The following is a 23,893-nucleotide window of genomic DNA, read 5'->3' as shown; positions in this document are numbered from 1 at the left end:
GATATTAAATTACCAGAGATCTTTGGGCCCTCTTTGTTAGTGAAAATTCCTGAATGTTGTGATTCCAGGTATAACATCAACTACAATCTAAATGCTGTATCCAGAAAAGTCACCGAGTGAGAAAACCCTCAGTTTTATTCCCTTGAACTCTCTACATCCTCTCTTCCCAGAGTACAGGAAGGCAGCAGCTCGGGGCATGTGACATAAGCCTGATAAACACAGGCTTCTAACTGAGTACTAGGGCCAACAAAGGCAAATGAAAGCTGGAGCAAAACTCGTCACCTCACCTAACACTTTATTTAATATTTTGGAAATATCAATAGGATCTAATATATAATATAGCTCAATGCACATAGTAGGTATGTATTAAACATTTCCTAAATAAAATGAAGTAATGAATGGTTATTCAATCAGTTATTTTTAAATCATGCCTTGAAAAACAAAAGAACACAGAGAAAAAGACAGAGATGGAAGCAGGCAGAAAGACTCATCTGGACACTCTCATCTTGTCTTTTCAGTTTGAACTTATACCCCAAGAGCTATATCTTGCTGGTGACATCAAACTCTGAATTCAGCCAATTCTATTAGAAGGACTTGGTGTCAACGTATAATAGCTAATTTTTATTGAGTGCTTACTATGTAACAGGCATCGTTCTCATTTAGTCACCAGAACCACGTTATGAGGTAGACACTGTTAGTATTCCCATTTTACAGATGAGGAACATGAGGCACAGAGAGGTTAAATAACTTTCCCAAGATCTCGTTACCAACAGAATAGGAAACTCCAGCTCTGCATTTAATTAGTCCATCACATCACCCCCATAGAAGAAAAGAAGTTGACTTCAAAGGGTAATTTTGACACTCAGCTTCATTTTCCGTGTGTCTATCCCTAATGTGGTCTTAGTTGTTCTTCCTGATCTTAGTCTAAAAGCTTTAAGGAAATCATCATCATCATCATCAGGAACCATTTTTATCGAATTCATGTCAGTCACTGTGAGCTAGATGTACCTGGAATGTTGTAAGGTTACTTCGTAACCCACTGAGAATGCCAACATTACACATGTGAAAAATAGCTACCGAGTCTGAAATTTACCCTCTCCACTTATTGCAGACTCTGGAGTATGCTTACTCTTCATCCAAGAAAAAGTGGAGTTGGCACTACTGTCAGAAAGTACTTAATGCCACAGTTTAGGCTGCAATGCATGCTTCTCTTCTTAACATCTTCAGAGAATAATCTATAAAGTGCTGGAATTTACTCTTTGAAGGTTTGGAATACGATAGTGTATTGAAGTTTGAGAACTCTTCCCTGAGGGCTAATTATGCCACAGACTTTGAGGCTGTCTGGCCAAACATCGCCCACCCAATAGTCACTGAAACTTTTTTCTTGACACTTGTAATTTTTATTTAAACTTATTAAAGGAGGTCTTTTAGACTTATTTAGACACAGCTTATTTTATCATATATGGCTCTTTTGCATACACAAATGAAAATATACATGAAATTAACTGAATAACGTAGTCCTAAAACTTCTTGTTCAGTGTTTGATTTTGTATTCAAAGTTTGACTTGAATTCAGTCATCGGTATGTCTGTTTTCCACACAATATTGTCCTCTGTGCCACCAAGAGCTCTGGTGATGGACACATTTAAGTTTGTTCACAACCTTTCAAACCGGGTATCATAAACTTCTTAACACTGTATTTAGAGATAGTGTCTAGCGGGGCTGCGTTAGCTGCTGACTAGATGGTAAGACACTGTTTTCCCACCTTTCATGGCATTTAAACAAAAGTGGTTGTTTTGAGATTAAGTAACACTAGAGGGCAGCCTACAAGTTAGAAACAAGTAATACTACACCAATGCAATAATCTGACATACCACAATAAATAAGTAATGTATAGTTCAGTTCAATATGATGACACCAACTCAAACATAGTGTCCCAACGTAAAAAAAAAAAAAATCAGATTATTTCTTAACGTTTAATTTGAATGTGCCTTTAAAACAGGACATCAAAACAAACAATTTTGTAAAGGTTTTCTTCCCTCTAGAAACACACAATTTGTTAAAAGTCCTTGAAGATACTTGATGTTTCTGATCCTGTTTGTTTCACTTCTATTTTTCAACCTCTTTTTAAAATACAAAATAAAACTTTATTTTACTAGAGCATAAAACTGTCCTGTTACAAGTTTTATTTAGAAACCCCTGAAATAAAAATGCAATGTGAAGGGTAAATACAAAATATTCATGTTTATAAGATTCTTTTTTATAGTATCAATATTTAGTTGTTTTCAACTATTAAAGGCCTCAGAGGATGGACAAGCGTACTACAGCATTCTTATCTAAAGATTGAAACCATAAAACGAAATCAGTGATACCTCAATGACCTGTGTGGTGAAGAAATATTTATTTCTAAATAAAATATTACTGAACACATTTTTCCTTCCACTATATAAGCAGCATTCAGTTTTAGCACAATGCAATGAAAAAGGCCTAGCTGTCTGCTAACCCTGTCTTATTAAATAAACAACACAATTTAGGTGTGATTTGTGTTTTGTGAATTACATCATCTGTAACATTTCAGTTGCATAAGGCAACTCAAGAGAAAAATACTCATATAAATATGCCCAAGGCAGGGTGGGGAGGAGGGAAGGAGGGACAAACACATGTATATCTAATTTCAGAATTCAAAAACTTGCATAAAGTAAAATGGTTCAGAATGAAAAAAATAGGAAACAGGTGGCTGGATGTATGCCCCGATTCTTACATGACTGACTCACTGGCACTTGTTCTTGCTGCACTTTTGTACCAGGTTTTATAGACACGCTGGATGGTACTCAGTCTTCCTCATGTTATCAACCTCATATTATGGTATTAACCTTTCTAATGTGGGAGAAAGTGGTCCCAGCTGCCAGACCAAATGCGACAATTTAAACACTCTTAATTTTAAGATCTTTAGCACTGGTTTCACAGAGCTGGGCGTGAGCACAAGAGGATTAGGTCCAAGGCTTTGAGGTTTGGCCTATATATCACTTAACTATGGTTTATGACAGCTGTTAAATATCAACTATTTTGTTTGTAAACCTGGGTTCCTGTCTTGGCCAATGCCACAACTATCCATTCATTTCCCCAGATGTGACATCTTGGAACCACTCCTTCCACTCCTTACCCCACAAGTCCAACTGGTCCCCAAGTCCTGACGGCTATACCTTGCCAATACACCCAGATTTATTTCCTTTTTTCCACTCACATTGCTAGCAGATTTATATTTCTAAAACACACGTCTGATGATGTCATCTTCTTGCTGAAAGGCTTCAACTGCCTGCAGCTCCACGTTCCGCTTCTTCAGCAGGGCAGAGCTCCACAGCCTGCTCTCCATCCCCCTTTCTGTCCTCAGGGCTTCCAGGCCACATCACCATCACCATCACCAGGAGGACCCCTTGCTGCTCTGGGGCCAAGTCCTGCACTTCCCTGCCTCTGGGTCTTGGCACCTACCTCTCCCTGAGCCCCACTGCTTCCCTGCCTCCAACCCTGCCTCCCATCCACATTCTTTGGACACAGCTCAAATGCCTCCTCCTTCACAAAGGCCTGCCTGACCTCCCAGCTGGACAGAGCTGCTCCCTCCTGTCCTTCTTAGGATCCTTACCACTCTGCCTCTGGGATGGAGAATAGTCAGACCTTACAATAGTGATTTTTCATATATCTACATTCCTCAGTAGAATGTGGGCCCCATGTCTGTCCAATAGTAGGTACACAATTAATAAATTCTGAACTAGGGCATCACTGTTTCTGCAGTATCTAGAAATTTTCCTTGCCTAGAGTAGGTGCCAAATACATATATGTTGAATTAAACTGAACTGCTGCTTTCACTAGACCTGATAGCATGGATCACAGAGTAGAATGACCTTTGTCAGAGAGAAGATCTACTTAGTTGTGCCATACGGTCTACTTTATTCTGTGCTAAAAATGTGTTTCTGTTTCATAGGTACAAGTTTCAAGCCCCAGGGGGATATTCCTGCCAGGATATCTGATTCAGCTCTCTGTTCCTCTGGTTTACCCTGCACCAGGGTCAAAGTTTCTACCCTCATGTTATTGTTTATTTTTATCCCTCTATAAAACAGGACTAGAATCCCCAATGAAACATCCTCCACTTTTCAATTGATCTCCTCTCAGATGACAGACTCAAGACCCTGAAAGCCCCTGGAGACAATGTCCTGAAATGGCAGGAGGAAGCCACTGTCCACTGCGATGCAGGACTTTAGGTCCTAATTGCACGGGCCTCAGGTAGAGCCCTTGGAAAGCTACTTCCCAACTTATTCTGTGGGTATTCAACCTGCACAACAGGTGTATGTGAGAACATCTATGGTGGGAAGACTGCAATCACTGTACAAGTTTTTTGAAGTACTGAATAAACAGTGCAATGACATGGAGAAGCACAAAACTCAGATTCAGAAGGTTGCAGACCTGTTCCAAGCACCTCCCTTACCAGAGGTACATTCTTTGGCAAATGATGCGACCTCTCTGAACTTCCGTTATCGCATCTTTAAATTGGGCATAATAATACCTGCCCTGCCTAACCCAGGTTGTAATGACATTAAATGAGGCAACGTTTATAAAGGCACTTTGAAAAATATAAGTACTGTATAAATGAGGTCTTTATTATTCATAATAACACTGTTAAATACTGTTGATGTTGATCATCATCAGTAAGCCTGATTTCTAAATGTGCAATGGGACTCAGTGAGACGCCTCCTAGGAGGAACAGTCCTGGGTTTGCACTTCACTGCCGGAAGCCCATCTGTCCCAAGGACGTACCATCCCAGGAAGGTGTGTCTGTACTTTAAACACAGACAATGAGATATAATGAAATATGCAAATGTATTATGATGACTTTTAGTGGAACAAGCCCTCCAGTTAAGACTAGCTGTGGTTGACAACAAGCAAGAAAAAATACATTGTCTTAGTCTTACATTTTAAAACCCTTTCAAGTTCTGCTCAGAAGAATTTGCATTTCAATAACAATGTGATAATGTCAAGCTATTCACAACATTTCAAAGCCTTCTCTTGCACACCTGGCATGTTGTAGGATCTGCTGGGGAACTGGATGTGGCTGTTTTCTTTTTTTTTTTTTTTTTTTTTTTAAAGATTTTATTTTTTCCTTTTTCTCCCCAAAGCCCCCCGGTACATAGTTGTGTATTCTTCGTTGTGGGTTCCTCTAGTTGTGGCATGTGGGACGCTGCCTCAGCGTGGTCTGACGAGCAGTGCCATGTCCGCGCCCAGGATTCGAACCGACGAAACACTGGGCCGCCTGCAGCGGAGCGCGCGAACTTAACCACTCGGCCACGGGGCCAGCCCCATGGATGTGGCTGTTTTCTAACAGCAAAGGTAATTATGTTGTCTTTTTCATTCTTGGGAACGGATGTGTTTGGGCAATATTAACAGGTCTTGTGTTCTGGTCATGACAAAATATGAAATGAAAGCTCCACCCTCCAAGATATCCCATGAGAATTAATTAATCAGCATATTCAACATGTTGAACTTCCCCTCATCACAAATGAAAGGAAACACCTTGTAGATAAAAGTTGACTTTTTAGTAGAAAACTTTTCCCTGTACTCTGAACATCCCTTTAAAAACAGAGAAGGATCCAAAAGATAATTGTTACCTTTACTCTTAGCTACATATGAAACTATTCTGTCCTTCCTACTTCTGACACCAGTAGCATCTCCTCTTGGCTGGGCAAACATGGGATCATGCCACTGGGTTGACTTTATTTCTACGAAAAGTAAAGCTGTATTGCAGGCAGTGGGACAATCATCTTGAAAATTCAGATAATCACTAGCCCAGAACACAGTACAGCAAACAGTACAAATCAATTTAATTTAGGTAATTTCTCATTAAGATGCTTATAGATTGGTAAGCTTAATTGTAAAAGCTAAGCATTTATAATTCATAAGCACAAATTACACTAGACTAGATGGGTTATATGCTACTAGAGTTTCGTATAAGCTACAAGATGATTATTCACACAGAAATTTAATTCATAAGTTGGCATTAATATATTATATCTAACTTTTATTAGACCCTCTAGTTACAAGTTGAATGTAAATAGCACATTAACATTATAACTCAGGTTCTTGATATCCGTTGTAAAACTCATGACACAGGAAAAAGTACTTTTAACCAAAAGTAAGGCCTATTTCTCTCCTGTACCTACAATATTCCTGGTCATTATGATTAGCTCTTGGAAAAGGGTAGTTTTAAGCAAAGGTAATACCACTTGGTCCACCGCCCCAGCACACAGTAGCTTTCATTCAAAAGAATTAGGATACTACTCAAAGTCTTATTCAGGGTTTGGAAGAAATGACCTCGAATCCAGCCAGCTAGGAGCCAGTAAGTATGAGCAATTTTGATAAGTAAATTCCTTTAAAATTTAAAACGGTTCCCCTAAAGATTCAAGGTACTCTGCCTCACTTATAAATTTCAGTTATCCCTTAAGTGATATTTCATTCTTTACATCACTATTCTGCAAATGATACAGAATCACATTTTTCCTATAATAAGAAGCTAGTGTGGTTTGCATGGCAAGATAATGGAAGCACGTTCAAGTCACTGCTGTCTGAAAATGTTCCACCGAAATACGGCCTCCAAGGTATTGATGCCTCAGAGGCACAAAAGAAAATCTGTAATCAGAAATCATTAATTAAGGTTAATTAAAGTCCACATTGTATTTGACTGACATCCACACAGAAGTGCTGCTTACTTTTCTTAAGGCTACATGTGCAATAGTGTGTCTGACCAGACAGCAAAGAGTAATCACAATCTTGTTATTGTCGCGAGGACAGCAAACTGAATTCACACAAACTCTTCTTCCAACAAAAAAAACCTTCAGATTTGAAATGTTAGTCCCACTGTCCTTCCCACTCCATTCCTTTTTTTTAAACAACTAACTTATAATACCATAAAATGAGCAGGACCTATTTTCTGACCCTCCCAAACAATCAAGGGTCCGTAATACTGAATTTACAAATATGTGTTTTCTTTGATTCACAGAGATATTTGAGGGGGAGGTGGAGAAGGGCTGGGGCGATGATTGCAGCCTATGGGTAAGCCAGACCACATGATCAAAAACTGCTGTGACACTTAAAAGTGTTTCTCCACAAGGAATTCCGGTGCCCAGAAGCCTGGTGAAGCCAGTAGCAATTAAGGCCATGTTATCCTTTTAATTTACTTCAAATTATTGGCCTCTAAAATCAATCACTGAGTGTGGTTGGGTAAGGGAGGGGTCAATATAATAGGCACGTGCATTAAAAATGCTACACAAAAATTTTGGCAGGCTGCATCTGGGGAAATTTAAAATGGCTGCTTTGAAGCTCACCCTGAAATAAAAACTAGTCATTTTCTAGTGAAAAAAAAAGTGACTAATTTTCTAGATTAGGCCCATTTGTAATGAATTCAAGGTTTTCTTCTTCTGAATCTGCCTGGATTTTCATTTGATGCCTTACATTTCCTGAATTCAGTGCTGTTTGCTTCAAGTGTGAGATTGTTTTATTTTATGCTTTAATCTACAAAAGAATTAAATGGCTTGGCTTAGACTGGTAGGAGTCCTTGAAAGTCCACTTGAGAAATGGGAACTAAAATACTAAGAAGTGTACCAGTATCTGTCACACAAGGCCAAATTTACCTAACAAAGGAAAGCTGTGTTCTCCATCACTCACGAAGCACAGAAATCACTGAGTGTGTGTCTCTCTCTCTTGCAGCAATTTACTGCTCCAAATCTTTTCTTGAGTAGGTCACACAACATATACACAACTGGAGAGCTTTTCCTCATCAACCCTGAAGTCACAAAGCTAAAACCAAAATAGCAAAATATTGCAATTACAGCGAGGAAAAAATGCTCATATACTCAAGAGCTGACAAAGCAGTAGACCTATGGGCCAATGCTGCAAAATACAAGAAAATGGTCTCCAGCTCCTCAGTAATGTGTGTCAAACCTAAAAAAATCAAGGTTAAACCTGAAGCAAAGCACTAAAGGTTTACATTGCCATACCAGAGCACAACCTATAACACTCATGAGGTCATTTTATTTATGTAGCGATCTGCAGAGCCAAAACCAAATTATGAAACTGAAATTTTGAGCAAAGTCCTGAATGCCCTCATTTACCTCCCCATTTATGAATAGGCTTAATGAAAAGTTCGCACCCTTTTGCTTTCTTGTCGAAAGATGAAAGTGACATCAGCTCCTGGACTGTAATTTTTTACCAGCAGGACTGAGCAAGAGGCAAATCCTGGTGTAAATATCAGCTGGATGTGCACATAACAAGGTCCAGAGAGACACTCTCAGAAGTTGCCTCTTTTAATCCAACAGTGAATTATATGAGAAGCAGTTCTTTCAGAACACCACAACTGCCAGAATAGCTGCCAGGCTTGCAAGCCCTAGTATATCTCAAACCTTTCCCAAGACACCCCAACACTATCTGAGGCACTGAAACTATGGCAACCGAATAAGAAAGCAGCCTCCATGATTAATAGATGAAGATCCCAGCGACAGTGTCTAGCTAGGGCCATCATTCATGATGCGAGAAGAATTAGCACAGAATCCATCTCGAAAACCATTAACAAGTACTCTGCTTATAAAAATCCACCCCACTGCCATTCTGCTACATAGACTCCAGTTTGGAATGCTGTAAACAATTTGGTTTCTATTTATCGCTCACTATGCAGAGATGAGAATGTTCTTAGTAACTCAGATGCTCATGTTTTTAGAATAATGAAAAGCTTAATAGACCTGTTTTCCACCTGAGTGTTGGAGGCCTACGAACAAATGCATTCAAACACCAAAATATGTGAATGAAGCCATGTGGCTCTCCAGGGTAAAAGGGAGAGACAGTTGCTGAATTGTTTGAGAGTTTTTTGTAGAATGCAATTTTTCATAAAGCATTCCATTTTCAGAAAAGCAACATTTCCATTCACCAGCTCCATCAGTATTCTCTAGTTTCCTCACTCAAGGACAGTAGGAGTTGGGGGGAGGGGTGGGGAAGTGCTGGAATTGCTACTATATTAATAAAAAGATGGAATACTCTCCTTAAAAAAAGATTCAGGAATAGGAAAAAGGAAAGAAGAATGGATCCATCACAGAAAGCTTGTTTATAAAACTCTCATATAACATTAAATCATAATTAATATATTCTTTATTTCTTCTCAGTCTCTAAAATGTTTATTTTCCAATGGCGTGTTTTCACTGTGTTCAGCGCCAGATCCTGTTCTGTTCTATACATGCTTCGAATGAAATCATGGCCAAAGGCTTAGTCTTAAACACATGGGAGGGCAGAAGGGGTAAGAGATGGGTAACTAGCATCGATTTTAGAGATTCTTCTGCTAAATTTTTAAAATTGGCGTAGATTCTTTTTAAATTAAATTTTCTACAGGCGGCAATTATAGGTTAGTTGGAAACCACCAGAAAGCGCTGAGTCACATTCAGTGAAAGCCTCAGATCTAAAGGCTATATGTGGCAGTATCTATTACTAACAATACTTTCAAAGCAACAATCATACTTGCAGCTCAGCTTGGAAGGACCTGGCTCTTCAGTCTTTGGGGCATGTTCATTGCTGATTTATTTCACTCTCCTTATATCCTCTTTCTACTTACAAAATTTAAGAGAAAATTTTTTCTTCCTAGATGAAAATAACTGTAATTCTAAGCCAGGGAGGGATTCCTACTCCTCCTGGGTGCAAGAGGAGTCCTTCAGGGAATTGTGGTGATAACACCAATTTATTGCCCCTTCTGCTGTGCCTTTTAGAAGTCGGATTCTTCTCACTGATAAGAGCTTGTCTGACTATCATCTGAGTCAAATTTCAGGCTGTAGAGCAGCATATCAGTCAGTGGAGTTAATGCTGTCTCTATTGGGGTCAGCCTACTATTTCCTTTTTTTGGTGGGCAAGGTAGTGGTTTGCTTCTGCATGGAGATTCATGTTCTCCCAAATGGATTTCAGGCTTGGCCAGGGAAGAGTGACCCAGCCAGTGTACAGCTGCCATGTGTATGGCCACCATGAAGACCCTCATGCAGAAGTCCCAGTCACAGCCTCCTGGAGGAGTTGATTGGCTGCCAAGCTTCTCTCCTATGACAGGTGTGGTCCCTGGGGTCAATTCAACTCATCCCTGAACAGTCATTATAGGCTGCTCTCAGATTCCACACGTGGGTGCTCTCAGATTCTTTAGTGGGTGCAGACTGTGTATTTTATTTTTAAAGTGTTGGTAAGTGAAGGCTATCATTTTTTCTTTTTCTTTTTTTTTAAAGATTGGCACCTGAGCTAACATCTGTTACCAAGCTTTTTTTTTTTCTTTCTCCCCAAAGCCTCCCAGTACATAGTTGATACTCTAGTTGTGCTATGTGGGATGCCGCCTCAGCATGGCTTGAGGAGCAGTGCTTGGTCCGTGCCTAGGATGTGAACCAGCGAAACGTTGGGTGGCCTGAGCGGAGCACAGGCACTTTACCACTGGCCACGGGGCCGGCCCCCTAAGGCTATCATTTTTTTAAAACAACTATCCTTTGGGCTCTTACTTGATGTAAGGCCCTGTGCTGCTTGCTATTGTTTCATTTGTATAGCGTTTTTTTCTTCCATGTTTTGGGTGTGACATTTCAACTTGCAACATTAGGAAAAGGATCATGACTTCTCTTCCCACGCAAGTCACTTTTTCACATCCTTCACAGCTTAAAACCCCTGACACTATGGCCAGCTGCAGTGTGAATGTTCATTTCTAGTCCAAACCTTGTTTCCTTTGCATCATCTCTTTATGCTACAGATTTGTGGCCATTTCCTTTTGTTCTCTCCCCACTAGGGCACTCACCATGACTACTGCCACCCAAATAAAAATAATGCCTTTTATTTCATGAGAATGTATGGTGTGCCAAGCATTGTGCAATGAATTTTACAGATGTTATCATATTTACTCTTCTCAACAACCGTAACAATATCATCTTGCCAGCATTTTACAAATGGAAACTGAGGCAAAGAAGTTAAGCAACTGGCTCAAAGTCACACTATTTGTAAACGGCAAAAAACGGGATGCAAATCCAAGTGTGTCACGTCTGCCTAAGAAATGTCACCTCTGCATTGCCTCCAGAGCTGTCCACTGCCTTCCCTCTGACAGTTCCTCCACACTTCATGCCACAAAATCAAATGAAAATGCCCTCATTACAGCAAACAGCAAAACTTCTCTCCGACTCCTCCTAGTTCACCCTGATGTCTCTGTTCTACATTAGTGCTGACATCGACATGAACAATTTTAGAACTGACCTGAGCACAAACAATGCCCTTACTTCTAAATAATGACTGGCAGAGTGCCACTCCCATGACCTTGCCCAATTTAATGGTCACACTGAAAGCGATCTTTACTTGACACAGTTGGCATTCTGATAGTAAAGTTGCTATCCATGCTCGACGCTGATTGCGTGTTTTCAATGAATTTGAAGATCTTATTTAATTTCATAATGTGGTTTACACTACAATAACTTCAACACTACAAAAAGTCACTACAATGACTTTCTTTTATGATTTAGAGGATGAAGGAGGGTCTCTGCTCGGCCCAGGGTCTGGAGAGAGGAGAAGGGAGTTAGCACCAAACTTTTCAAATTTCCAGAGTGCATTTCATATTTTACCATATACATCCACACTCCTGATTTCATATTATTATCCCAGCAATGACAGAGGGTAAGAAGCCCAGGTTTACTAGCCACAATTTTATTGAATATCATGCAGCTTCAGAGAGGTTATCTGGCTTGTCCATGGTACTAAGAGTCTGACCCAGGTCATCCGACTCCATGTACAGGATCTTTAACAACAGTTATCATTGTACTGGTACGGGGCAGAAATGTGGGTTAACAGGCATACTGTTTTCTCTGATAGAAAGTTGAATTTTAAAAACTACTAATAGAAAACTCCAAACAAAAAGCAAGAGGGCTCTGTGGGCAGTGGTTAGAATGCAGAACAAATGAGGCCAAGGTCAAAAGCTCAATCCCCATAAGTGCTGGCTGTCGTCTCAGCTCTGTTTCTTGGCCAGTTGATTTTACCTCAACCAGGTGTCCCACAGATGTGTGCTCTTGGCCACAGAAGGGGACGGGGTGAGAGTGTGGGAATGAGCAGGCTCCAATCCATCACCAAGACCGAGACAACACCCCACAGCGAATGCTCCACTAATGGTGCGTGAGATATATCATCTATGTACATGGAAGACACACACACTCACACAGCCAGAGAAGTATCTCATTTGATGGAATCATGATGTAGAAAAACAAGAGCAGACAAAGTGATAAAATAAAGACTAGCTGTTGCAAAATGATTCACTTTTTATTCATTCACTCATTCAACAAATACTTGTTATGAAGGGCCTATGATGAGCCAGGCACAGATTTAGGTGATGGAGATGCAGCAGTGACTAAAACAGAAAAATGTCTATCTTCACGGCATTATGTTCTAGTGGAAGAAAGAAAATAAATGAGGACATTTAGTTTGTCAGGCTGTGAAAGGTGTTAAAGAGAAAAAATGAGGCAGGCCAGGGGGTAGGAATTCACTGAGAAAGTGACATTTGAGAGGAGACCTAAAGAACGTGAGGAGCAAATCATGCAGCTTTGTAGGGGAAAGAACCGTCGTAAGCCAAGAAAGAGGAGGTGCAAGACCCTGCAAAGGAGCCTGAGGAGAGCACGCCTGGCATGTTCAGGTAACCCCAAGGAGGGGTGAAGGTCAGAGAGGTGTGGACCCGAGTGCAGATCATGTGGGGCCACAAAGGTCATTGGGAGGACTTTGGCTTTTATTGGAATAAGATGGGAAAGCATCTGAGCAGAAGTGATCTGATCTGGCTTACCTTTAACAAAACCACTTTGGCTGCTGTGTTGAGATAACACTATAGGGGGCCAAGAGCAAAGCAGGGAGACTAGTTAGGACGCTGGCACAATAACCCAGCAGGAGGGGACAGTGGCTTGGCCAACGTGAGGGCCACAGAGGTGCAAGACCTGGAGGAAGTCTGCATGCATTGCATTCTGAGGGTGCGGCCAAGAGCACTGAAGGTGGGACCAACAGCATTGCAGCTGGAATGGATGTGGATACAATAAAGAGAAATCCAGAATAACTCTTAAGTTTTTAGGCCTGAGCAACTCAAAAGATGGAACTGCCATTTACCAAGATGGAGAAGATTATAAGAAAAGAATATTTGGGGGAGAAAGATCCAGAAGTAGGTGTTTTGAACATGTTAAGTTTGAGATGTCCGTTAGATCCAAGAGGAGCTACCTAGCCTGTAGGCAATGAATATTTGAGAGATCCAGGAGAGGGGTCTGGGCTGAAGAGGTCATTTGGGAAACATCAGAGTATTGATAGTTCTATATGACACTCTCCGTTAGTGTAATTAGAATTATTCTAATAAAAATGGTTTTGCAAGAACTCATCTGCTTCACAAAGCAAGATACCCTCGTGTATATACTATACTGTAACAGTCCCCTGCTGAGAGGTATCCTGAAATCCCTTCTCCCCTTGAGGTTTGTGTGGTATGACATCTTATTTGCCCATTTCAAAGGGATTAAATGCCTCCCTCCCTTCCCGACGTACCATATCCCCAAGAGGCAACCATGTGGTTGCCAGCAGAGAATAGCTCAGTTGCTCTTGCAGCACATTTTAAGGCAGATGAGAAAAGCCTTCAGTCTGGAATAGAAATATCTCAGAGACAATTTGGCTCCAGGGCACCCCAAGAGAATGAGGGACACTAAGATGGGAGGGCACAGGAGGATGCTTCCAGGCTTCACCTTCCCCTGGAAGTGTGAACACCCAGGGAACACCCACTCCAGGAATAGGACAATAAACTGTGTGAACCTAAAAGGGGGTTGGGGTGGGGGCAGTACAGAGACACAGGCAGGCTTCCCTCGGCTTTATACTGCTGCAAATGGCAGATGCCTAATTAAAGCATTTGCAATTAGTTTGGCTTGTTCTGTGATTCCTTTCTGCAAACAAATAAGATGGGAGAATATATTAGCTCTTGGCAATCTAGTTCTAAAAAAACTTTTTCTCCCATCATCACTCTTTTGTCCTGCTCAGAAAAGAGCTGAACCACTAAGTACACGTAGTAAAGCATCTGACTTACCTCCTTGTTCAAAACAGTATTTTTCCTTCCACTTCATATGAGAGTACAATTACCCATTTGCTTTTAAAGCATGAGTATTTATTTTGAATTTAATACAAGTTCTTAATTTGGATGTGTTATTTTTATTCAATGAAGATAACAGTCTTCCTAATTCTTCTATCCTTCTGATTCGACACACTAGGCAATGTTAACCGCCTACTCAAAACGCAAATGATATATTTTGTAACGATGAGAAAAGCATTCACTAGACTTTGAGAGAACTTGAGGGATGTGTGTTTGTGTGTGTGTCTGTGTATGTGTAAATAAAGAGTTGCACTTATTGCCACTTTATTGCAACCTACTTGAAGGCATAGACTTTTTCTTCACTGTAGCAAAAAACACCAGGTCCACTTTAAGCGGAGAAAAATGAACCATGTGGGACTATCCTTCATTCATTTATTGGTTCAACATTTACTTGAGTTTCTACACTGGTTCTTACAAATTTTAACCTATTTAAACTTAGATATTTTCTCCAGTAAGTATATTCTGCAGATGGATCCTGAGATAAGGATTTTGGGCGTGTGCTGGACTTTTACATATGTGGGTGATATGCATTATTGAGATGTGGCCCATCTCCAAAGGGTGGTCCATGTAAAACATAACACTGGGAAGATTGTCACCACACAAACATCGTAAATAAGAAACAGGAACTAGACTGCTTTATATCAACCTGGAAAAAAAAGACATACAAAAATGAAGTTTTAAATCTGATGTTCATTCTTTTCTGCTTTCAGATAGGTTTGCCAAGTGCCTCATTCAAGAATGCCCTAAATCCAAAATAATAATAGAGAGCGGGAGTTACTCAAGATTCAAATAAAAGTTACCATATAAACAAGCATGAGTAAACCAAATTGAAATAGTTAGTGCAATTATTTTTTAACAGATAGTTTAGGTTAATAGGTGGAGACACGGTTCTGCCACTGTATTTAAGGTTAGGTTAATAATTAACTTTGGTGCCTGGAGTAGTTTAATCAAAGCTTCCTGTAAATCATAAAACTGCTCCATGCAGACAAAACAGGGTATTAAAAAACCATACAAAATGCTTGCAATCTTGACCTTTGGAACGTGTGGATAAGGTGTAAAAAAGTAAGATATTTTCATTTAGGATTGACACAGGCAACTTTACTTTTGGGAAAAACCTAAATAAAGGATTCATGTATCCAGAACCAACAATTCCCCCTGCTAACAGAGTGGCAGACTGTGGACTTGATGCCCAAGATGTATGTTGGAAGGAAGACTCAAAATTACAAGGATAGAGAAAGGCCAGGCAAAGCACAGGACCTCTCTCTTGGGAAGGACTTAAAAACCAGTGCTGGGGGGCATTAAATAGCTTTCCTGAGACCTACTGGCAGAACACTACAACTGGGTTAAACATCTTTTCAGATTTGAGGCAAAGAAAGTTGTGCGTACAAGTGTGAGAAAGTGTGTGTGTGTCTGTGCGCGCGTGTGTTTTAAACCTTTTGCAGATCACATTCAGCAGTAACTTGATTTCCATCCAGCCTAAGCAGAGCAGAGAGCGATCCCACGGTGGCCGTGCCTGGCCACTGCATCCCCAAAGCAGCCACCTTTCTCCCAGGGACCTGACGCGGGCAGAACGGCCACTGGGGCTGCCCAGTGCAGTACAGGCCGGAGGACGCCCCTGGAAGTGCCTGTCTCGGCTGTGAAGACAGCGGTTCATCCCTCTGCTTCACGCACACCTGGCTCTCTACTCCGCTCCTCCCTCGACACCCGCAGGCTGGAAAACGGTGCGTGGGGCGCAGGAGGCTGTGCATTTTGCATTTGGAGCTGGTACTTGCAAGCCAGCGAGCCCCAGCCAGTGTCCACACGCACCCGCGCGCCAGCCGCTGTCCACACTGGCCACACGGCATTCCAAGCTCTGCCGCTCAACCTCCCCTTCCTCCCCCACCCCTTCCTCGATTGCTTGAGAGCCTGGTCCAACAAGTGCAGCGCTGAGACCCCAACCAAGCTGACCACCAGCCGGGGGACGCCACTGTGCGCGAGCACCTAGCTCCTAGCCGCATCCTGGACCGTCCACCCGCTTCCCTCCGCGGTCGGTTTCCCGCGGTCTGCACACGCGGAGCCCCAATCCTGTCATGCCTACCGCCCATGGCTTTCAGGAAAACTTTCCAGAAGCGCCTGGTCGAGTGACCCCGTGCAGGAGAAGGAGGAGGAGGCGCCAGGCGCTGGGCGCAGGGGCGGCGAGGGAGCAGGAAAGACAGCAGAAGTCCTGTTTCCTTTCCCGACACCCAAGTCCGGGACTGCTCCCTGGCTCCCCCTGTACGGTTCGGGAGGAGGGAGCGGACCTCAGGATCCTGCTTTGCACCATGTCCCACAGTGGGGAGCTGAGAAACAAGCGGAGAATCTGGAGAAGACACGCTTCCCACTCCAGCAGGGTCAAGCAGGGTGGGTGGGCACTGTCGAGCTTGCTACCGAGCGCCCCACCGCCCCCGAGGCAGCGCTCTAGGACGCAGCCCGTAGTTCGGACATTCAGAACCTGGGGTCGGGGAAGAGCCCTTGTCTGAGTAGAAAGGCTTGGGCCATCTCGTGCCAGGTTTTCCCACCCTTCCCCCTCCCGGGACACCTCCTTTCCAGAGGTACCTCATAGATTCTGGAGGAGAGTACAGGAGGCGCCAACCCCGGCGTGGCAGGCTCTGTGCTTGAGAGGGACGCAGCCACGACGGATGCTGTCCTCACAGCCCAGGAGGGAGCTGCGGCGAGGGATAGGACCCAGGGCGGGGGGCGCCGCGCCACACCGGGAGGAAGCCGCTCCCGGGCACTCGTTCGAGCAAACAAAGCCCGGAACCTCTGGTGCCAGCGGCCGCGGGAGACGAGATGTCACCAAGTGGCAGGGCGCGCGGGTGCCAGGGCCATTACAAGTTTCTCGCACTCCACAGAGCCCACACCAGATCCCGCGCGGACAACAAAAGATTCTCTACGCTTCCCCCACGGTCTCCGTGGAACCCCTTCTCCCATCCCAGAACCCAAACCTGGTGCTGGGCGAAAACAGCGCTGTTCTACCCAACCTCCTCCAGTCCTCGAGGGCAGAACCCCATCCCCTTCCCCTGCCTTCGCACCAGGACAGGGCTATTCCGAGAATCCCACCCTCTCGGGGCCTCTGCTCCCTTCTGGCCCGAAAGTGAGGACCGGCCCTGGGTCCTGCACACACATCCCCAAGCCAGGCAGCCATCCGCACGGTCGCGGTCCGGGGCGGCGCCGGGCGTGTGCGCAGCGCGGGTGGGGAAGCTCGCAACACGGAGCTCGGCGGTCTCTGGGGCGCAGGGCGGAGAGGAGCGGCAGGCAGGGCTTACGACTGCTCCCCCAGGGCCGGCCAACGCTCGGGAGACAGAGACACGAGACAAAATAAAACGCAGGCACTACAAAGCCGACAGCCCGTGCCGGCCGCGGCCGCGGGACCCGCAGGCTGGAGCCGAGTCGCCCGTGAGGTGGGGCGCGCCGAGCCGCCCCAGCCGTACCTTTTCGGTGCATCGACGGGCAGACGGCCGGGGCTCGGAGCGGGCTGGTACAGCGTGTATCCCATTTAGTAATCCATTATCGAGGGGATCTCTCCGGGCCGCGAGCTGTGCTCTCTCCTTTGCAAGCCTTTGTCATTCCTACATGTGTGCTTGTCTCTTTGGGGGTAACAGTCGCGGCGACTACTTTCTGGGATGCAAACGTGCTGTGTTCATCTCCAATGACAGACACAGAAGGGGAGAGGAAAAAAGAAGGAAAAAACCAACAAGGAAGGAGTAAATGTTCAAGAAACTCTTCTCCCAATCCAAATTCCACTTGGATTCCACTCCGGTGAGTCCCTTCGGTGGTGTCTGCGCCGATTAACAAGTCATTTCAGGGTGGGGGGCAGGGTGGGGGCTGGGGCAGGGGTGCACGCTGTAGCCCCGCTCAGCGCCCTGGCGCGCTATGCTGCGGGTGTGGAGATGCTGGCCGCTGCCGCTGCTCCTAAGCGGGCATCGCGGGCGGTCGGCCCCGCGGAGAAGCGTCGCTGCTGCGTCCCGAGCGCCTGGGCAGCCGAGTGCGCGGGGAGCGGAGTTGGCTGCAGCCTCACCCCTTGCCGCTCACTACTCGTCTTTCCCCGGAGAGGCCGTCGCTCCCGGGCGGAGCCAAGTCCCGGACTGGATTGCGCAGAGCGGACTCTCCTCCTGCAACCCCGCCTTCTTTGGCTGGCGTCTTCTCCGACCCAAAGGAGAGCTGTGGTGTATGTGTGTGAATGCGAGCGAGCGAGGCGGAGAGAGGGAGAACCTACGCGGTGTGGCTGCAGGTGGAGCCTTGGACCGACTGGCCAGCGAAGCTTCCTTCCTCCACGATTCCTGGCCCCGCCGCGCGCTCGGCGGCGGAGGTCCTCGCAGGGTCGACTCGGGCAGGAGCCCAGCCCTTGCCTCCCCCACCCTCGCATCTGCTGTAGCCAGGGGGAAAAAAAAAAATCCCAAACAGCATTGCTGAGCCCTGCCAAATCAGAAAAATAAATAAAAATAGACGTAGTGCAGGAGCGAGTTACAAGAAAGGATTTGTTCATCGATTTTCTTAAATGGAAAAGTTTGAAAGGATGAGGGTAAGTAAACGGCGAGCCTTTCTAATTCTGATTACTGTATCAAGAGGTGGATTCCAGAAGTGATGGACGCTCTACGCACCCAGATGAATTGGATAGAAGCTGGTACGGTCAAAAATACCTTCGAAGATATGAAGACAGCTATTAGTAAACGCACATACAACACGTTAATAAAGCATGTTAAAGAAGCAAATAAACTGTAGTACGAAGAGTGGTGTTATTAATGACAGTGACGATCTGTTTTAAAACTTAGTGTGTAGACTGTTCTGAGAAATAAGTAAACTTCAGAAATGAGACGCAAACAATTCCAATGAATCCAACAGCTTCATGGAGGAAGTAAATCCAACTTCTTCCAAGGCGCTATTGTTATGATCACACGAAGAATGGCAGGCACAGCCTTCCTCTACCGCTTGAACTTTCAATCGCCTAAAAGCCTTGCAGTTATAGGCTAGTGCCAACTGGTCGGGCCACACTATGTACCCCTCCCCCGGCCGCTGCGCGCTCCCCGCCGCGCCCGCTCGCCCGGCAAACAACTGCGCACTGTGGCCGCTGCTCTCCAAGTGGGCTTCGCAGATGGTGTGGGCCATAGCCACAGCCTTTAAAGAAAGTACACTGGGCAGTTAAACAGTTCTCGAAGCAGTATTTTATATTATAGGGTCAGCTGAGAAAAGCATTGGGCGGGCGATCTGGGTCTCAGTCGCCCTTAGGCCAAGTGCGCTCAAATAAATGCATTAGAAACTGTACCTGTTACCTAATTGGGGCTAGGGCCACTAATAAGTCCGTATTCTCTTTTTGGCCATTCCTGCTGGGAATCCAAGTTACGTACAGACATTTGTTCATGAGGGCTCACGAAGTGTAAATGCACACACGACAACGCCATATATATATATATACTCATGTATATAGATATACAGATATATATATATATTTCTTTTTTTTCCCGCCCACAAATCACCTGGACAAGGTGGGGAGATGGGGAGAGTGGTAAGGCGAAAACAACCCAGTCTCCTTGCTGTTCTCCAGAGCTGCCAGCAGGGGCCGCCATCCCCACTTTCCCAAGCCAAGGCCCCTACGGATCCGGGGTGGCGGGGTGCGAGGCGCTCGGTGCGCGCGCAGCCCCCGCGACTCCGGGGCCGGCTGCGGGAGGGGGCTGGGACTTAGGGGCGGCGGGCTTGGCTGCGCGCTCCCGCGGCTCGGGTGGGAGCTGGTTCGCGGACGTCCATCTCAAATCCGGTCGGGACCGGGAGAAGGGCTCTGGTGGGTCGCGACGGCCCGATCCTCGGCTGCGCTGTTTAACGCCCAGATTTGGGCTGGCGACGGCAGGGCCAGTGCGAGCCGGGTCCCTGAGCTCATCCGTGCGACCTGGCGCGGTCCCGCAGTTCGGGCCCAAGAGATCCCCGGGGTTCTCTGTCCGGCACCTCCACCCCGCCCGGGTCGCGGAGGCCCCTTCTTCGCTCTCTGCCGCCGATTTACATGCTAATTGTGTCTGGGAAAAGTTCTTTAATTGGCAGAATTAGGCAGAGCAAACGAATTGTTTCACAGGCTGAACCAAATTAATTCCGGGTTTAGCTTCTTCCCTTGGAGAAACAAACAATTAAGCTGTCTTGTTTGCTTTATGGATATATTGGAAATGCCCCACATCGAGTTTCAGGATATGTTTTTAAAAGGAAATTATTTTTCATTATTAATACTTGCATGTTTAATTTGCAGTAAGGCTGAGCCAAGAAGCAAAAGATTAAATTTACCTAATTTAAAATTATAGAATGCCAGAAGAAAAGTGTTTGAGTTAACTTTTGCTCGACTAAGAAATACTACCCGGAATCTTCCTGGCAATTACTAGATTGTAGAGTCTCACCGTCCAATTAGGCGCCCATCATCCTGACCAGGTGAGATTACCTTTCCACCTGCCAGGGGAGAGATGCTCCGAGAGCAGGAAGAAAAGCCAGCTGTGTTGCTCCTGAAGCCTGGGGGGAGCACCTGTGGGGAGGCTGTCATGAAACCTCACGATGTCGTTTCTCCTTCTGTGCACCTCAGACTCACTTCCAGGAACCGACTTTAACTTTTCCATAAGACCGCTGCCCCTCCAAAGCCTTTGAAATCTGCCGTCTCCCCTGTCCCTTCAGGGAAAGAAAGCCAGAGGGGGAGTTAAAAGGATCACAGAGAGAAGGAGAAGGAAATTTACACTGTTTTGTAGTTAAGTGGCATGAAGTGGAGTGAGGAGGGCCTTGGTCTCTGGAGGCCGATTGTGGTTATGTCATTTACTGGCTGGTGATCTTGGGCAAGTCGCTTCTCTCTCTGGAGCCCCAGTGGACACACCTGTCAATGGGGATTCATGGACTTCTCACTTCCCAGGAATTGTGTGAATTAAATGAGATGCTGAGTGTAGGGCCACGAGTCTAGGGGCTGGCACACACTGCTTAAAGGTTAACTAGCATCATAGTCATCTTTGTCATCTTCCACATCAGTCCTACTACCGCATTTTACAGGAGTCAGACGGAGGCACAGAGGAAAGACTCGGCTTGCTTTTTGTCAGTGCTGGGAACTACCCATAACAACTCCTCTTCAAAAATGCCTGTAAGACAATGCCCGCCTTCCCTCACACCACCTGGAAAAGGTATGGAGGAAGATTAAATAAAAACTTGCCCAGGAACTGTTTAAAGACGACATCTAGCTATTTGATCAGAATCTCTGCTTTAAGACAAAAAGGAGTAAAGACCGTGGAAAAGGAAGAGTCTGCTGGTGCTTACAGCCATCTCCTTAAGAGTGTGACTTCCTGGGAGCCTGTGGGAGTATAGTTTGTACATTCAGGCCATTGTCAGTTATACCCAGGAAACCTCTCTGTATCTACAGTCCCTTCTCAGAAGATCCCTTTACCTCTTTGCCTTAAATTAGAGGTTTTAAAATCTATTTGCACATTAAAATTACTGGGGGACTTTTAAATGGCACAAATTCCCAGGCTCCAGAGATTTTCATTTGTCAGGCTGGGGTGGGACCTGGGCATGGGTATTTTTTTAAGCTCCCTAGATGATTCTAGTGTGTAGCCAGGGATGAGAACCACCATCACAATGAGTCCTGGCTGTGTTCTATAACACTGCTTTTCCCAGCCTTTTCTGGTAGGGCTGTTTCTTTTCCCTCTTGCCCATTTATCCCAGTGTTGAGAAGTGAGGTCAGTGTCCTTCTTGATTCTGGGACCATTTCTTCTCCCCTCAAAAACCCCCGGACCTTTGGAGGCTGTGCTCCACAAATTCATTGGTGCTGTCATCTGCAGATCTCATTGCACCCTGCTCTTCAAAGACTTAGCACCAGGCTTACTGTCCTCATCTGTCCCACACCTATCACCATTCACGGAAGTGTTAGCGTCCACCTAGCCACTAACCCTCTGCTTTCTCGGTTTCTTGCCTTCCTCATCTACACTGTCTTTTTCCCTTACTCACCTCTGCCCCCACTCGAGGGCTTCATGCTGGGCTGTATTATCAGAAAGGGTTCCATCTTCTAAATCACTAATTCTAACATCCCACTCTCCAGCTGCAACTTCCTCTCATTCTAGCTTGCGTGCCTACGCACCCCTCTGCACTCACTGATTTCATGAAGACTTCCAGGCCGTATGTCCTGCCCCTCTCTCTCCATCCATCCAGTTCGTTCATTCCCCTCTCTGTCCAGCATAGCTTCATAATAGCAATCTCTCTCTAGCAAATACTTTCAACTCCCTTGCTCCTCTATCTTTTACTGACACCCATCTGCCTAAATACCAGTCCTGAATTATATAAAATCAGCCTTCTCTGCTCTCGCATCAGGTAGCTGAAGCCTGCCGGAAAAAAAATTTGAAGCGCACATCTAGGCAGGTGGTACACTCAGTTATCAACCTCATTTGGACCCTCAACACTGCCTCTTCCCTTTCTCTTAATTAGTCTCTAACTTTCTCCCCTTAACCAGATGTTTAGCCCTCGGTGCCTCCCACTTCCCTGAAAACACAGTCTATCAGATGGGAACTTTTCACTTCTGTACTCGTCATTTCCTGCATATCTCCTCTTGTGGTGGAGGCAGTGTCCCTCCTCCAGTCTGAGACCAGTCTCTCCACCTGTTCTCACATCGTTTACACATTCTCAGAAGTCCTGTCCTATTCTCTCCACCTCTTGTGCCTCGCCTGCATGTGTATGCTGTCTACATCAGCGTGTAAACAAGCTTTAGTCTCTCTCATCTTACAAACAAGCCCCCCTTGGATCCTCTGTTTCTTTCATGCTACTTCTCTCCTCTCTTCCAAAGCCAAATGTCACCAAGGATTGTTGACAGTCTGCACTGCCACTTCCTCCTCTCCCACTGAGTCATTCCTGTCTGGCTTCGGTTCCCAGCACTCCACTGACAAAGCTTTTGCTAAAGTCTATGATGACATCCGTGAGAGTAAATCCAGTGGACATTTTAAAGTTTTCATTTTATCTGAATTCTCAGCAATGATGAACACGACCACTCCTTCCTCTGTGACGTGCTCTTTGCTTTTGACTTCTACAACACATGATTCCCTCCTGGTTCACTCCTACCTCTCTCCTTTTTTTAACGTTGCTTTTCTTTTGAGGAAATTGAAAGATACAGAAATTTTCAAAGAATAATATAATATCTCAATTTTCACCACCCAGAATTGACAATGTTAATATTTTGTCATATTTGTTTCCTGTCTTTATTTCAAGAAATAACATGTGTGTAAAGCCTACCTTCCCTACAATCAAGTCTTTCCCTTTGCCCTCCACTTCTTCAGAGGTGACACTGTCATGAGTTTCCTGTATATCCTTATAGTTCATTTTCTATATTTTCACATGTACCATGTGTACCCAGAACCAATGTATAGCAATGTTTTTGGTGTTTTTTCCCCCGAGTTAACATAAATAATACCCTCTTTACTCTTGTCCTCCAATTCATTCTCCAAATTGTAGCTAAAGTGATCTTTGAACAATGCAGATCTGATCACATCACGGCCCTGCTTAAAACACTTTGGCATCCCCACACCCCTAGCCTTCAAGGCTGTGCGTGGTTCTTGCCACCTCTCTGGCCTCATCTCTCTGCCATGCTCCCATTACCTTCTTCCCTTTGTAACATCGCCGGCGTGGAAAGTTCCCTACAAGCCTGCCTGTGTGCTTCTGCCTGGAATGCTATCATCTCCCCCTTTCACCTCTTTACCTGGAT

At 44.8% G+C, this 23,893-nt stretch overlaps 1 protein-coding gene across 3 annotated transcripts in view; it reads right to left on the bottom strand.

Moving 5' to 3' along the window:
* The window catches only part of SEMA6A (semaphorin 6A), a 126,915-nt gene extending 108,492 nt beyond the window's left edge, over positions 1 to 18,423 (bottom strand). For all 3 annotated transcript variants that reach the window (XM_070517566.1, XM_070517568.1, XM_070517569.1), the window contains exon 1: positions 17,631 to 18,423. The gene's annotated coding sequence lies outside the window, so the exon portion shown is untranslated. The remainder of the gene's footprint in view (positions 1 to 17,630) is intronic.
* Between the last annotated feature and the right edge of the window lie 5,470 nt (positions 18,424 to 23,893).

The sequence above is a fragment of the Equus asinus genome, chromosome 9, assembly GCF_041296235.1.
Source record: "Equus asinus isolate D_3611 breed Donkey chromosome 9, EquAss-T2T_v2, whole genome shotgun sequence".
NCBI lineage: Eukaryota > Metazoa > Chordata > Mammalia > Perissodactyla > Equidae > Equus > Equus asinus.
Note: the sequence above shows the minus strand (reverse complement) of the source record. Positions and strands in the feature narration are given on the sequence as shown.